The sequence below is a fragment of the Polypterus senegalus genome, chromosome 8, assembly GCF_016835505.1.
Source record: "Polypterus senegalus isolate Bchr_013 chromosome 8, ASM1683550v1, whole genome shotgun sequence".
Lineage (NCBI taxonomy): Eukaryota > Metazoa > Chordata > Cladistia > Polypteriformes > Polypteridae > Polypterus > Polypterus senegalus.
Genome location: NC_053161.1, coordinates 27,849,341 through 27,866,256, shown reverse-complemented (window position 1 = coordinate 27,866,256; position 16,916 = coordinate 27,849,341). Strand labels below are relative to the sequence as shown.

Genomic DNA, 16,916 nt, shown 5'->3' with positions numbered 1-16,916 from the left:
GATACCCTGGGTTTATGAACACAGACAGTCATACCTCTGTTTTATTTCTCATTCAAAGGACACCACCATTTTTACAGCACAGTGTCCCCATCACCGCACTGGGGCATTGGGATCCACATACAGAGCACAGGACAAGAGCCCTCTGATGGTTTTACCAACACCTCTTCCAGCAGCAACACAAGCATTCCTTACTTGGTTTCCTATCCAAACATGCTTAGCTTTGGGTGAATTACCTGTTCTGGAGTGGAGATGGTATGGCTGATGTTACATGAGCAATGTCATTTTGTGGTATGTGACGTCCAGGGTGGTTCCATGTTCCCTGTTGCATCCGAAAGCCTCTTTTACCCAAACCGTCAATAGTCATGAACTGAGAGGAGCTGGGCAAATGAGAACACACACAACCAGCAAGGGGTAGGTGCAAAAAAGTGTCAAGTGCTTTTATTAAAATCCCAAAATGAAAATGTAAACAGTGTTCAGAAAGTGCAGAGCCAGTTCAATGAAAGTCTCCAATAAATAAATAGTCCATAAAATGAAGTGATCATGGAAGTTAAAATTAATCAAATAAATACTCCATTAAAATCAAGGTTAAAATGCAGTGATAGTTCTTTCTTCCTTTAAAACAAATGAGCCCCAATGCTTTCTTCTAAAACCAATGTCTCCTCTGCTTACCCCCCACAAGATCTTGTAACAGAGGAGATGTCTAACCGTCAGGTGAAGTCAACCTTAAATCCTTGCCTTAGTTATCCTTAGTTAATATCATAGTTATTTATTTATGTAAAAGACAATTGTAACATTAACAGACTGCAATAAATTCAGTAAATATTTATTAGGCAACAGATACCTAAAAAGAGTTAAACTTATTTTTGTAGGGTCTACTGCAGACTGGCACCCCATCCAATAAAGTTTCCTACATTTAACCTGATACTAGCAGAATGGACTTCATACTCAACAGCCCTGAATTATTAATTATGGAGGTGAATTGTAGAAAGTATTTTCCACTAACTGTGCTACCCATCTAAGACAGGTTGACTTTTTTGCATTGCACAATCTATTAGAATGTATTTTGTATTACATGTAGTAATAAAAAGCATTGCATTTGTCATTCTAACAGCACAAACATTTGTAGTAGTAAAAGTCATTATCACAAATGGTTGTAATGGGTTGTCTATTGACATGTTGACAATGCATACATTTCTGTTATATGCTATTTGGTATAGGATTCATAAAAGCTGTGTTAGAGTTTGTTATGCAGCATCTGTTGGAATTACAAATGTAATGCATTTTATTACTACAAATGTTTGTGATGTGCTATCTGTAGGAAGGATAGAGACTTAGCGAATAGACAGACACACGACACTTAACCTTTTATTAAGGTGGATTTTAACATCCTTTGGAGCCAATGAAAAATTTGAAGACTGACAAAAGTTTTAATTTTAGAATCAGCAGAGTCAGAAAACCTGTTCTGACTGATGGTATATTGCAAAACAAAGATTACCAGCGTAGTGTATCCTGTAAACTTGTAGTTCCAAAACCATAATAAAATATGTTAGACTTTTACCTTGTGGACATTCCAGAACTGCAGATTAGTAACTAAAAGTCACTTTTGTTAATTGAATTCAAATTTTCTTTTCTTTTTTTTTTAAAAGGACAAGTTTCTTCTAGATGACATGATAAATGGGTCACTGATAAACTAAGGGAAAAAATCCCTCAATGTAAAACAACATCTGGAAAAATCATTTTGATTCTTTTTTATTCACTTCCTTGTGAGAGACAGAGAACACAGACTTTCTAATGGTTTTCTAATTCTGAGGCTGAAAAAATAAAATTGGTCTTTAACCCATTTTGTCCCTGCAATTAATTATTCACATAGTTTATATATGCTGGAATGCATACTGTTTACTTCATGGTGGTGTTTCAAACTTGATTACAGTTCGAAAATATCATACTTATCAATTTGGTTTCACTATTGAAAGCAAGTGTTTAGCATTGGAATACTGTACTGTATTATTATTCAAAATGACAATTTTTAGTTTACTAAGTATACAAAACATTAGCACTAAAGAATCACTATTCAGCATACTGTAACTGGGATGTGGGATATTAAAAAAATACATTTAATTCCTGTATCAGTTGAAAATGTACCTTGTGATTGAGTTGTTTGTGGAAGTCACTAAAAAAACTTAAAAGTTGAAGGACTGCACCATCCTTTAAGTTCAGTCAGTCCTGTTACATTCCCATGATTCATTTCCCTGTTCCCTTACAAATTCTTATGTGATTTATTTAGTCACACCCAACATTAGTCCCCTGAGTATGGATGTAAGAGTATTAGGCATAGCTGAAGCCCAGTTTGAAGAGACATCCCTATAAACCTCAGATATACACAGTTGGAAATATATTAGACAGATGCTTCCTGAAGGGGTACTTCAGACCATTTCATTCCACTAAGAGTAGTCATCATAGATACTGAAACTGCTTAATGTATTTTAAGGGTGTATTGAGTTAGAGTCTGTCCCAGCAGCAGTGAGTGTTAGGTCGCAACCAACCACAGAGTGCCAGTCCATTACAGAACTCACTCATGTGCACACGTTCAATTTAAAAGGACCATTATACACTTATAAATAACTAGGGGGCTTTGCCCCCTGCTCGCTTTGCTCGCCAATCCCCCGGCCTTCTCTATACGCCAGCCACTTCACGTCTCTGCCGCTTGCGTTTAGAGAAAAGATCTCAGCGTAGAAGCTACGTCTCGTCGCTATGGCATGTGTAGATGATAAAGAAGGCCTCCTGGAGAGGTTGAAGCAACGAGACCTGTAACGATAAGAAGCCCCGGAAAAATGCGGAGGGAAACGTTAGAGTGCCAGGTAGTGTCAGAGGAGATGGCCGACTACTTCACTGAAACCTTCAACAAGGAGAAGGCGTCTCTGGAGTAGCTGCTAGCTACCTGTGGCCTGGAGCAGTTAGAAGACGCCTCCAGCCGACTCTCCAAAGACAGCCTCAGTTTCTTGCCTTCTTACGAGGTCAGGCAGACACAGGCAGCGTTACAGAGGTCCCTGGTATCCCACACGGACAGATGCACTTCCGGAAGCTGCCTCAGTTGTTCCCAAATGTAATATTGTACCAGCCCCCGAAGAAGCCTCCACGGTTGTACATCTTCAGACAAGGACTGTTGGCAGCTGGTGAAGATAGCATCGGAGATAAACGGCCAGGACATGCAGCTGACGGGCTGCACAATCAAGTTATTCATGGCACATCAGGCAGGTGAGGGCTTCACTGGTCATTTGCGGGCCCGTCAACAGTTCCGTGTTCATCGATGACTGCTCCCACTGCGTCTTTGTATTCCCTTGCCAGCAGCTGCGCACGCATAACACCGAGCAGTGCAGCTTCTACCTGCACGTCACCAGCCGGGCCATCATCGAGGACTGCCAGAGAATGCGCTTCGTAGCCTTCACCTGGAGCTATCTGGCAATCGAGGAGAACTTTGAGATGGCTGGCTTAGACAAATCCAAAATCAACTGGAGCCAAGTGGACGACTTTAACTGGCTAGCCAGGGATGTGCATTCGCCGAAGTGGAGTGTCATACCGGAGGAACAGCGCCAAAGCGAATTGGAGCCGTGAGAGATGAGTCGTGGGGACAAGGGTTTCATGTAGCTAGTTAACAGTCGGAAGGTTCCCTCCTTTCTGTCAGTAATAAACTCCCTCTGTCATTGTGGTTGTACTTCTAGTCAAAGGGTTGTTTTTAAAGTCAAGGTCACTAAGTATGTAGCTATTCAGATTAACCAAGAATATCAAATATCTTAAGTAGATGTAAAATAATTTGGGTGAATCCTATAAAATATATATTTTTTAGAATAGTAAATTTTGTTCACATTCTTAATTGTGATCTGTCTAGTGCCAAGTACAAGAGTGAGCTATAGTGTTATTATTTCAGTGTGCTTTTAGGCCTAGTTCAAATTTACCCTTTCTCTCTAAAATACTAGAAAAAGTAGTCACCAATCAGCTTCAGTCACACCTTACGCATTACAATTTATTTGAGAAATTCCAGTCTGGTTTCCGCACTGGCCATAGTACAGAAATGCCGGGTTGTAAACGACATTCTGATATCCTCTGATGAAGGAAACTCCACTGTAATTATGTTGTTAGACTTAAGTGCAGCATTTTGACACCATTGACCATTTTATTTACTGCACGGGCTAGAAAATGATGTTGGGCTTACAGACACCGTGCTCATTTGGTTTAGTTCTTATTTATCAAATCGATTCCAATATGTACAGAAATGTGCTGACAGCACTCCATCATTATACACAGAAGTGAGATAAGGTATCCCACAGGGCTCAGTACTGGGATCTTTACTGTTTTCAGTTTACATGCTTCCACTTGGATCTATCATTAGGAAACATCATGTTAATTTTCACTCGTATGCAGATGACACCAAGTTATACCTTTCATTTTGATCAAATGAGGTTTCTCCGATGTTGTCCTTAATTTGTTGTGTTAGTGAATTTAAGAAGTGGTTGGATTAGAACTACCTATCTTTAAACATCGATAAAACAGAGATGTTTATTGTTGGAGGGAATGACGCTGATCACAACAATATTTTGTCATCATTTAACTCATTTGGAATCACCATTAATTTTACTGAATCAGCCCGCAATCTAGGAGTGACTCTAGCATGTCATTTAAAGCGCACATTACAAAGTTTTTCAAATAATGTTTCTTCCATCTTAAAAATGTTGTGAAATTAAGGCACTTCTAAATAAGCAGGATTCTGAGAAATTTATTCATACATTTATTTCTAGGAGGATTGACTACTGCAATGCGGTGTTCACTGGCTGTTCAAACTGTTCTCTATACAGCCTCCAGTTAATCCAAAATGCTGCTGCAAGAATTATTTCAAGAACAAGAAAATATGAACACATCACTCCAGTTCTTAAATCCTTACATTGGCTCCCGGTTAAGTTTAAGACAGATTTCAAAATCCTCCTTTTAACATATAAAGCATTAAATGGCCGAGGTCCGGATTATTTGTCTGAACTTTTCATGACTTACAAACCAAAGCGCACATTAAGATCTCAAGAAGCCGGTATGCTAATGATTCCAAGAATTAATAAAATAACAGTGGGAGGTTGACCTTTTAGTTACAGGGCCCCTAAACTGTAGAATGGTCTGCCTGCTACTATAAGAGATGCTCCTTCAGTCTCAGTTTTTAAATCCCGGCAGAAGACTCACTACTTTACAGACTGCATCTCTGTTGTTAGTCATTAGCACTAAAACATACAGTAAGTAAAATGATAGTTATAATTTGATACTAGCCCACACCTATTCTGTTTCTCTTCTTGGTACTCGAATGTGGCACATGGTGCCACGGCCCACCTACCAAGTTGTTTTACCTGCCTAAGGTAAAGTCATCCCTGATGGAGGATCGCAGGAATCGTGGGGTACAGGGGTCTTTTTATTAGATTGGCTGGCCCAGCGCTGACTCAGCTGTGGAATGGCCAAATGGGGAAGGCAGCTTGATGGGTGAGGTCTTCAGGACTCTAAACAAACCCAAATCATATTATGGGATATCATCTACTGTTAAATTCTGCTCCATACTTGTAATTTTTTATTTTTTATACTGTATTGAGGATTTGTTCTGTTCTGTGTATTGTATTGTATTGACCCCCTTCTTTTTGACACCCACTGCATGCTCAAACTACCTGGAAAGGGGTCTCTTTTTGAACTGTCTTTCGTAAGGTTTCTTCCATTTTTTCCCTACAATGGTTTTTTTGGGAGTTTTTCCTTGTCTTAGAGAGTCAAGGCTGGGGGGCTGTCAAGTGGCAGGGCCTGTTAAAGCCCACTGTGGCACTTCTAGTGTGATTTTGGGCTATACAAAAATAAATTGTATTGTATTGTATTGTATTGTATTGTATGTGGATTCCACTTTCCCCAAACAACAAATCTTTTAATTCTCGCGGATATGCCTCTTCATTAGGAAGAAACACTACTTTTCCCTGATGGCAACACGAATTAGACGATCTGCCAATCTCCGACTTAAAGTTTAAATCTGAACAATATATTCGATCTCCTTTCACTGTTCCATTATTTCACAGAGTAATAATTTCCTTTTGTTTGCACTAATGCGATCTTTACTATCAGTTTTTGAGACTTTTAAATTTTATTACTTTCATTATCTTTAACCTGCTGTGCATGTGTATCGTGCCAACATTTTTGAATTCTTTAAAACGTTCTACTTTGTCATCTACTCTGTCTTTTATTTTTGGCCCCGGGTGTGGTTAAATCTGGAAAAATCTGGAATATGGAAAGTATCTCTCTGAAAAAGTCTTGTCTCATGCCAGGCTAAAAAGTCTTGTCTCGTCCCAGGATGTTTTTATTATAATAAAGAGACTGTTTAGGATACTGGAGGAAAATATGGAATATGCAATCTTATGACCTAAAATGTAACAAAGCTTAGAGTGGAATGCAATCTCCTGAAACTCTGAGGCAATAGCACTACCCATTGCACCATCATGCCACCCACATATAATAATACTGTAAGTCTAAATGACAGTTAGTTTGCACTGGACAGTTTATATTCTCTAAATAAGTTACTTTCTGTCAAACAGACCTGGGTTTAAGTGATAATGAATAAGACGCAGGTCTCTTTATCAGAAATGAAACTTCCATTTAACTACTTGAGTGTTAAGAGAAGAATGTTTTTCTTTGAGATAGAATTCTTCAACAAAGCTTAAGTTTAATTTTTAGAAATGCTTAAACCAAACCATGGAGTCACACAGAATATTCGGCTTGTGTATCCGTTGAATAAGAACAGGGGCCTAAATTACTTTTGGCTAATTTATAGTTGCTGAAATTGTATTGGAGTTGCTTTTGTGCAAAGTCTTAAACTAACATTAGGTACAAATGCTGCCTATCTTAAGCAGAAAAGAACTCAATAAACAAAAATCTTGGGTGGGTTTTTTATTCTTCCATGTGCTCAAACTACAGATTCCAAAGTGTAGTGTTTGTAGTGTTTTCTATGCACTAAAATTGAAAAGGTCCAGACTGGCATGGGTTTTTGTTTAGCAGCTCTGTCTTAATCAACTTCTCTTGAAGGATTACATGATCTGAGTAGTTTAGGCAACTGGTCTAAAGTCATTTAATATGTTTGAGAGAGCACTTTTGGCTTTTGGAATAACATGTGCCTGGTTCCAGAGTTTCAGCACCCATAGTAAATCCAGATATATCTCAAACACAAACTGGAATATTAGATGGAGTTGCTTCTTTTTTGAGATCATTTCTGACATCATTTTGGTTGAAGAAGGACTGACTCCTAACTCCAGTCTGGAGTTTGTTCTTTTGATGAGGAACCTCGTGAATCAAAATCCTATGTGCCAAACCTTAAATAAAATGCACTGAATTTTGAGCCAACTCTCTTTTAACCCCTGATAATTTCATATGATTCTATATAGTAATTTGTCATATGTGTGTGCATAATTTGACCATTACCTGGACAGAGAGAGAAGGAATAGTAAATACATGTAATACTGCAACTCATCCATTTGTATCTTCCACCTCTAATCAGGAAAAAGCCAGTAATTTATGAATACTCTTTTGTGCTTAAACTTTTGGAGTTGGGTATTTGATGTTATCTTGTAAAACTGTCATTTGGTGGTTGTATTGTATGACAGTATGTTGATAAATCTTGATTTTGAGTGATCTTTTTAATAACATTATTTGACTGATATTTTATCCTCACTCGGTCTGGTAGCCGAATGAATCCCTCTAATGCTCCCTTGCCAAAGGTTTACTGGAAGCCATCTGCTTTCAACCCCACTGCTGCCCATCTGACCTTCCACAGCTCCTTCCATTCGGCTCCAATGACATTTTTCTTGCCACATCTAATGCCTACAGATTCATACTGCTCACTTTGGGTTAGAGGAAACACAATCTACACTTACTTTTCTCCAACTCCATGAGTTGACCCAAGCCATGACCCCTCCCAAAACTTGCCATGCCCATGGATTTTAGAGGTGGATCTGGTCTCATAAATGTTGCTCATTAAATGTTCCATCAGCTTTCTGTTTCTTTCTTGCCATTCACATGTACACACAAACATATACACAAACCTCTGTTTGGGTTCTCAGAATGGCTATGATCTATTTGACATCCTCTCTCTCCCTTGTCCGTGTGACCTCCACAAGAATTTCCATTCCAAAATGCCACAGTAAATTATTTGGATTAAACTGTGAGTCACAAGTCACTTAAAATTAGAGATGACAATAAATGAACCAGATTAACAGAGGTATTAGAGTCAGCAAAATCCCTACAGAGAGTCCTGTGAAACATTCACATCTTCACAAATAAGCTGTAAATAGGGTTAGAAACATGAACAAAAATATATATTTATATAATTAGACACTTGTGGTCTGGAACTAGAATGTACATGTTTTAAGAAAGACTTGTAAGTCCTCATAGACTCATCACTGTCCTCATCCTGACAATTTAGATGTCTATTAAGATTTGTGTTATAGAGCAAGTGGTGAGGTATATGAGTGGTTTTGCTATATAATGCACTTATAAGGCCACATTTGAGTAAGTAAGTTAGTCTTAACTCCTAGAAAACACTAATTTCAGGATTACTGCCTATGAGGAATGAAAAAGACTGACAGATTTAAAACATTTTCAGTTTTAAACATAGCTGTTAATAGGTAACATAATAAAAGGTTTAACAAATATTAAAGAAGTAAGATTTTTCTTCCTTCAGCAACAGCAACTGTATGATAAAGTGATATAATAATTTCTTACGGTTATGAAACTTTTTATTATTGGTGTTTTTCAGGGATTTTGTCCTGTGTCTGCCATGCACCTTATCATCCAGATCGCAGTTAAAGACTTATGAAAATGACATTTTTGTTATGAAGCATTTGATTCTACATTGTCAATTAATTTGGCAGTGAACATTTCAGATAGATAAAGGGTTTCTTATAGAACAGTGTATTAGACACCCGGTCAAGGCTATCTTTACAGTTATGATTGTATTTAGTGTTTCTCTTGGTTATAAAACAAAGAATATCAACAAAAGCTTTAAACTCAAGCTGACAGCAGCATAGAATCAAAGCCACCAAAGATTTTTGACAGTCTGAAACACAAGTAACAGTGGCTGATTCTGGCAGCCCTTTATTAAAATGAACTGGTAAAGAGACGAGAGGGATCTACTGCATGCTGGGAAATGCTTTAAAAGCAATTCAATTAGTTTTTGTGTTCTGATTTGTTGATACAAATGCAAAAAGCTCTATAATTTGCCTTAACTAATTGCTTGTATAAGTTTCTTAATTCACTGACTGGCAACATTTTCAAATCTGTCTATTCAAACTCATTATCTCATCTGTAAAAGCCAAATTCTTTACGTTAATGTTGATGGTAAATTTACTTTACTTTGCTTAGTTTTGAACTTGAATATAATGTAGCTTCACATAGATAATGGAAGATTCCGTTACTCCCCTATAATTTAAAGTTAATGGAATGTTCTTAATGTTAGCTCTGTGTGACAATATAACAGTCCTTAGAATGAAGTCAGACAGCTAGAAAGAAACATGAACTGTTAGACAGATGAACATTAAAGGCATAATGTGTAGTCAACTGACTGTTATGTACTTTGTGTACATCATGTATGTAAAGGTAGTGAATGAGATAATTTATAGAAACTTGAAGAAATGTAACCTAGATTTTTAATCCTCAAGCATAATGCTATAAGCTACCCTTTCCCCCCTTAATTGTGTGTATTATGAACTTTTTCTCTTATTTTTGCATAAACTGTTTGCCTAGAATTTCACTAAAGTCTTTAAAATGAAAACACTTGGACATAGGAGTTTTTCATGTATGGTGAGACATACTGGTTCTGAAATGTCTTTGTGGTAGCTGGTTTGAACTATTTGAAACTATTTGTAAATCCTTGACAAATGCAGCTACATCATTATTAAATTGTTTAGATTTATATCTACAATTTTGAAACAAAACATTGATTTTTGATTTACTATATATGTGGCATTTGTTACTTGAATTAGGTTGGATTGGTTGATTAGACAGTTAAAAAAATAAACAAAATAAATTTGGAAGACATATTCTGATTCAGGAAACCTGGATGGTTAGTTAATTACTTTTATAATTTTATTTATGAAATTGCTGTCCGTTGCTATATTCTTGAACAATTATAAATTGCTTTAAAACTACATTATGGGATTAAAAAATGTCCCCAGAAGTAGCGGCCCAAGGTGGATAAAAAATACATGTACAGAACAAGTGAGTAAAAATGGTCTCAAAGCCAAATCAAAAGAACAATTTGTTTATTAACAAAAGAAATAAATGATGGACTATTCATATCAAATAAAAATTCAATGGTTGGCAATATAATCTCTTATTCATCAAAATTCAAAAAAAGGGCTAAATTGTGTCCAAGGGGCATCTAACCAAGCACAGTGCAAGGCTATGTAAGGTGCACTGGCTGATAGGGTGTTTTTTGATCAAACTGCTCCTAACATATCGGTTGTCACTGATGTTTTCCCCTCACCATGATATAGCGTGCCACTTAAAAATATTACTCAGATTTGACCTCATACAGTATACAAATCTAGCAGTCATCATCTTTGTTTGGAGAGTGGGGGGTCAAGAGACTCTGTGAGCCATTGTTCAAAGCATTTCCTGATGGTCTGTGAAGCATATGATATCTCTGTAGGTTGTCTAAAGAGATGGAAATGACAGTGACTGCCTCTCTCCTTTCCTTTTGGTCTCTCTTATTTTTATGTGATCAATAATTGAGCCTTTCTGCAACCAAAAAATTGTTGCCAACATCCTCTAATCGCTGTTTTGTGGCCAGCATAGGCCATGATAAAAGCTGGGCAGTCTGACTGATCCCAAAAAGAACAGCAATTTGGTTTCTGTCAAAGTCAACTGTTCACATGGTTGTTCTCTAATGGTACAGTAGTTGTGAGCAAAATGCATGTGCAAATATAATCAACTGCATATTTGGATGTAATCAAGTTTTGTATCATCTTAATTCAAATTAGATGACTGCTTGAAAATGACTGAGAACAAAATTATTCATCCAAAATCATCCTTTTCCAACTATAGCCTCGGCCAGCACTGAGCACGAGGAACGAATGAGCCTTAAAAGGGACATCAGTCCATCACAGGGTGTGAAAACAGCACCCACACCCATATATGCTGCTCCAGTTTGGGGTCAATTCATGTGGCCCTGTGCAGAACCTTACTCAGGTAGTATACAGTATATGTCTGAAACGTGCAAAAGAACAAATTTCTATATGCAATATTATTGCCCAGTTCAAATACATTTTAATTAACAATTATGGACAACCTTATTTGTATTGTATTCATGAGGATTTAAACAAAGTCTGCAGGTCTGGTAAATTAGCAGAAATTTACATGTCAGAACATACAGGAGCTGATATACAGTACATGAAAGTTCTATTAGGATTAAAAAGGCAAAAAGTGGACCTCTCAAAGAATATGGTGATTATGTATACAAACATTTAAAAAGCGCATGGAGGGCCTGAGGGAGGCTATATAACACAACCACAAACTTGCACAGAACAAGGCCCCAAGGAGTATACTTTGAAAACCTTTAGATCTTTACTTGATGATAAAATGGATTGAGCAGGTTCAGGGAAATGAATGGATGCTAATTAATAAACTAAAATTAAAAAATGACAAGCAAATATGTCAGAGTGATCTCATTTACCATCACAACATGCAGCAATCCAAAAATAAAACTCACCTCAGATGCAGACTCTTTGCCAAATAATATTTACATGAACCTATGTCATAATCTATACTAATAAAAGGCAAAGCCCTCACTGACTGACTCACTCACTAATTCTCCAACTTCCCGTGTAGGTGGAAGGCTGAAATTTGGTAGGCTCATTCCTTACAGCTTACTTACAAAAGTTGGGCAGGTTCAATTTCGAAATTCTACACGTAATGGTCATAACTGGAATCTATTTTTCTCCATTTACTGTAATGGACTTTAGCTCGATGGCCATGGGGGGCGGAGTTGCGTGTCACATCATCACGCCTCCCACGTAATCATGTGAACTGACTGTGAACGCAGTACATAGAAAACAAGGAAGAGCTCCAACAGTGGCGTAGCTGGCGGAAGGGGTGGTCCAGCCCAAGCGGCACATTTTTGGGGGCGGCATTATTGGCCACAAGGCTCAGTACAATTCGTGTCTAAGCAGCAGGGTTCAGAAAAATATCACTCATGTATGAAAAAAGTAAAATTCTCTGATTTTTAACCACAAATGCTTGAAAAATAATATTCAGACTGTCCTTCTGCATCAGACACAGAAGTTGTATGAGGCAATGACAAAAATAAACATAAACATTACACCGATAATAATTTCTAGGAAGATAAACAACTAATTTACAATTTATAATTTTGTTTCGTTATTAATCCGAATCGTTCTTGCTCTGCAGAAAACATCCCCACCTATTACTTTGGTTCTGGTTTTCGTAGCGTAATTATATTAAACTAATAATTAGAACACGGCTTATCAGTGCGTCTATACCATATTCTTGTCTAGTTGATGCTTATAATTGTATATAAAAAAATATTGCTGTTTCTTTATATATGAATAAATCTATGCAAAATGTATCTTAATTTTTCTCTATACGTCATTTTAATTTTCTATTTAAATAGTTTAACATATTCAGATATGTTGGAGGGCAGCAAATTGAAGCAACGCCCCGCCACACCCCGAGCGGCACGAACTCGAGCTACACCACTGAGCTCCAAAGAGCGCTGAAGAAAAACGCATACAAGCCAATTTATAAGTGCAGCTACTGTGGAAACAAAGCACGGTGTAAACTGTAAGTTTAAATTAAGTTTATGGACGCGCTCCCGCTGCCGTTTGTCATGCCTTCGTCGAATACTTTATTCGCGAGATACAAGTTTAATGAGAAGACATGAGGTATAAATGAGACTTTGGATCACTTTGTAACGGAGTTAAAATTGCTGTAGTGAGAAACTTTTAAGTGCCGGGTCTTAGCTAATATTAAATAAAGCCGTGGACATCACAACATCACACAAGAGAGCAGCTCACATGAACTGACTGAACGCAGTACGAGTGATCACTTCCATGCATCAAACCTGTTCAAAAAACGCATTACACAATTGACAAGGTAGGAAAAGAATATGCTACGAGTTGAGCTCCACAGCTAACGCGGTCTTACGGAAGCAACTTCGTCATGCTGCCACCAAATACTCACAGAAAAAGCCACAAGTTAATACACACGCTGTCTCTAGAGTTTCTCCACACTGAATGTATTCCTTGCATCCCTGTTATACCCTCTGATCTCCCATTTCAATTCAAACGCCTCCAATTTCCAGTAAGGCTCTGCTTTGCAATGATAAGTAATAAGTCTCAGGGACAGACCCTACAAAAGGTTGCCATTGACTTCAGGCAAGATTGCTTTTCTCCTGGACAACTATACGTTGCATTCTCAAGAGTGAGCTTGCGCAGCTTCGTCATATTTCAACCAGAGTGCTGAACTCACAACGTGCTATATAAAGAGAACTATAACAATCGTAATAAACGAACAATAAAACAGCGGAAAACCCGTGGATTAAATAAAAAGGCAGCTTCCTTGGCGAAGCAAGGAAAAAGGATGGCCTTATATGTCGTTCGTTTATAAAACAGCGGAGAAGCTGTGTAAAGGCTGCTTCACAAAAAAACAGCGGAGCGCCTTATATGAGCAGGCAGTCATCTAGAGAAGAGAATCAATAAATATCTATAATCATAATAAACAAACCAAAAATAGCGTACAAGCCAAGGAATAAATAAAGGAAATGGGTACCTGAACAGTAAAGTAAGTCTCAAATAGCTACACAATAAATATAATAATCGTAATAAACGAACAATAAAACAGTACAGAACCGCGAAGCAAGGAGAAACGACGGCCTTATATGGCGTTCGTTTGTAAAGCAGCGGAGAAGCTGTGTGAAGGCAGCTACACAAAAAAACAGCAGAGCGCCACACTCTGAATGTATTCCTCGTATCACCGTTATACCCTCTGATCTCCCATTTCAATTCAAATGCATAAAATTTCCAGTAAGGCTCTGCTTCGTGATGACAATTAATAAGTCTCAGGGACAGACCCTACAAAAGGTTGCCATTGATTTGAGGCAACATTGCTTTTCTCCTGGACAAAACTATACGTTGCATTCTCAAAAGTAATCTCAGTGCACAGTTTGGTCATATTACAACTGGAGTGCTGAACTGACAACGTGGTATACAAAGAGATCCTTAACAGATAGTTATTGGTATATTTTCCCTCAGTTTAAAAAGGTTTTCTTTTCTTCTTAATAAAAATTTAAAAGCAATACTTCGTCGCTGCGAAGCGCGGGATTTTGCTATATACAGTATATATATATATATGTAGATATGTACTATATATATGCGTATATATATATGTGTGGATATGTATATATATATATGTGTGTATATATGTAGATATGTGTATATATGTAGATCTGTATATATATGTATATATATGTGTCTGTGTGTGTATATTATATATATATACAGTAGATATGTGTATATGTATATATGTATATGTATATATGTTTATATATGTGTGTGTGTGTGTGTGTGTGTGTATATATATATATATATATATATATATATATATATATATATATGACAGCAACACTCATAACAGTGACAAAACAATTCCATTGACAATCATGTTACATTATTTTTAAAATGTTTCCTTTTCTTTTTCTTAACTTCTTTAACACACTACTTCTCCGGTGTGAAGCGCAGGTATTTTGCTAGTTACAAATAAATGAACGCATAATGCATATTTACTTTAGTCCTCTTGTTTTGGAGTTTTATGAAATTGTCATTGATGAAAGAAATATAAAGACAAGCAAAGTTAAGATGACAAATGCTTTAGGAGCCTCTCCAGTAGATGGCTTGTTTCTAGTTCATGTTTTTTTTTCTGGTAAGGTTGCCATTAGCGATGTGGGAATCACACTTGGGGGCCGGCTGGGGGTGTCTACTGCAGGCTTCAAATAGTTTTACACTACATTGATTAGCTATTAGCTTAAATACCACACATTCTTTTAAATAGAAATAGAGAGCAAAAGTTCAAAACAAGTACAATAAATCCAAATACTGTAATGCTATTTAATGTTAATATTCTACTAGGTTTAAATTTTTCCTGATTAATAATGAATACTATCATTAAACAAATGTGTGGTGACCAAAACAGTGATACAACATGCATATTAATAATGACAGTTACAGTATATGTGAGTGCCACAGTCTTTCTGAGCCCAACCTAATGTTACTATCACTCTATGCCACTCTTCCTTTTGTCTTTGGAACGTTTGTCTGTTTTTACACAGTATAAGTAGCCCTCTCATTTTGTGTTATTTATACTTGAACTATGTTCACTGCCTGATTATGGCCTCAATAGACCATCATTGTGATTGTCCTGTAAAAGTGAAGAAGAGGCGCATAGCTGTCAACTGATCACTAACTGGCAGTGAGTTGCTTCAGATTGTGGGGGAGGCACCTGTACAGACCTGGAAAGCCCAACGAGACTGGATGGACTGAGAACATCCGGAGGAGGCTCCTGTTTAGTGGACTTTCACCTCCAACCTTAGAAATAGCTTTTCCCACATCCCACGAGAAAGCTTGTGAGATAGAGTCATAGACCGTGTTCAAAACTTCCATTGTGAAAGTGGATGCTAAAACCTCTGGCCCGAAGGCCATAGGTGCCTGTCAGTTTGGCAACCCATGGACCCAATGGTGGACATCAGGAGTGAGGGATGTTATCAAGCTGAAGAAGGAAGCCTTCTGAGTATAGTTAGCATGGGAGACAGCATAGGGGTGCTGGCAGACAAAAAGGACTATAGCTTTGGCAGTCAGGGAAGCAAAAACCTGAGTCTTGGAGGAGTTCTTAGGGACCATGGAAAGCAATTGTCAATCGGGCTCAAAGAGGTTCTGGCAAACCATCAGGCGACTCACAGGGGTATGCAGTGCTTCACCAGGCTATTCTCAGCAAGGGTGGAGAAGTGCTGACCTGAACTGAGGATGTTTTCTGGTGGAGGAAGGACCACTTTGAATAGCTCCTGAACTCAACAGACACACCCTCTGTGCAAGAAGATGATGGGGGATAAATGTCCATTACCCTAATACCTCACTGAGGTATTTAAGCAGCACCGCATTGACAAGGCCCTGGAGATGTATGAGATCCAAATAGAAATGCTGAAGGCTCTGGACACTGTTGCGCTGTCCTGGTTGACATGCCTTTTCAATGCTGCATGGACTGGCTGGGGTGTGGTCTCCATTTTTTAAAAGGCAAACCATCAGGCTGTGTGTTCCCACTATCAAGGTAAAGTTTATGCCATGGCACAGGAAAGAATACTCATGAATTCTTAGATCTAGGAGGAGCAATACGGATTCAGTAAAGGCTGTGGAAAGGTGGACCAGCTCTTTACCCTCATGAGGATTCTGGAGGTGGCATGGGACTATGTCCGTGTTTCTCATGGGGCATGCTGGGAACACACTGGGTTCTAGGGCCCACATATTCAGAAAAAACATCAGCACCATTCTCAGTGAGTGGGACTCTGCCAAGGCTCTCTTATCCTGTTTGTGATTTTAATGGACAGGATATTAAGGCACAGTTAGGGAGAGGAAGGTAACCAGTTTGGTGACATCACTGCTTTTTTCAGTTTTCCTGATTGCTTCACTGGGTTATGAACATCAGCACTCATCTGGATAGTTTGAGACCAAGAGTGAAAGTGTCAGGGGCAAGGATCAGCACCTTCAAATATGAGACTGTGGTCCTCAGTAGCAAAAAATGGTTTGTCCTTTCCATGTGGAATGTGAATTATCAACTCAAGTGAAGGAGTTTAAGTA

General features: G+C 37.9%; 1 pseudogene; it reads left to right on the top strand.

Annotated features, from left to right (window-relative positions):
* The first annotated feature begins 2,831 nt into the window (after positions 1-2,831).
* Positions 2,832-3,612, top strand: LOC120533680 (annotated as a pseudogene).
* Positions 3,613-16,916: the final 13,304 nt, after the last annotated feature.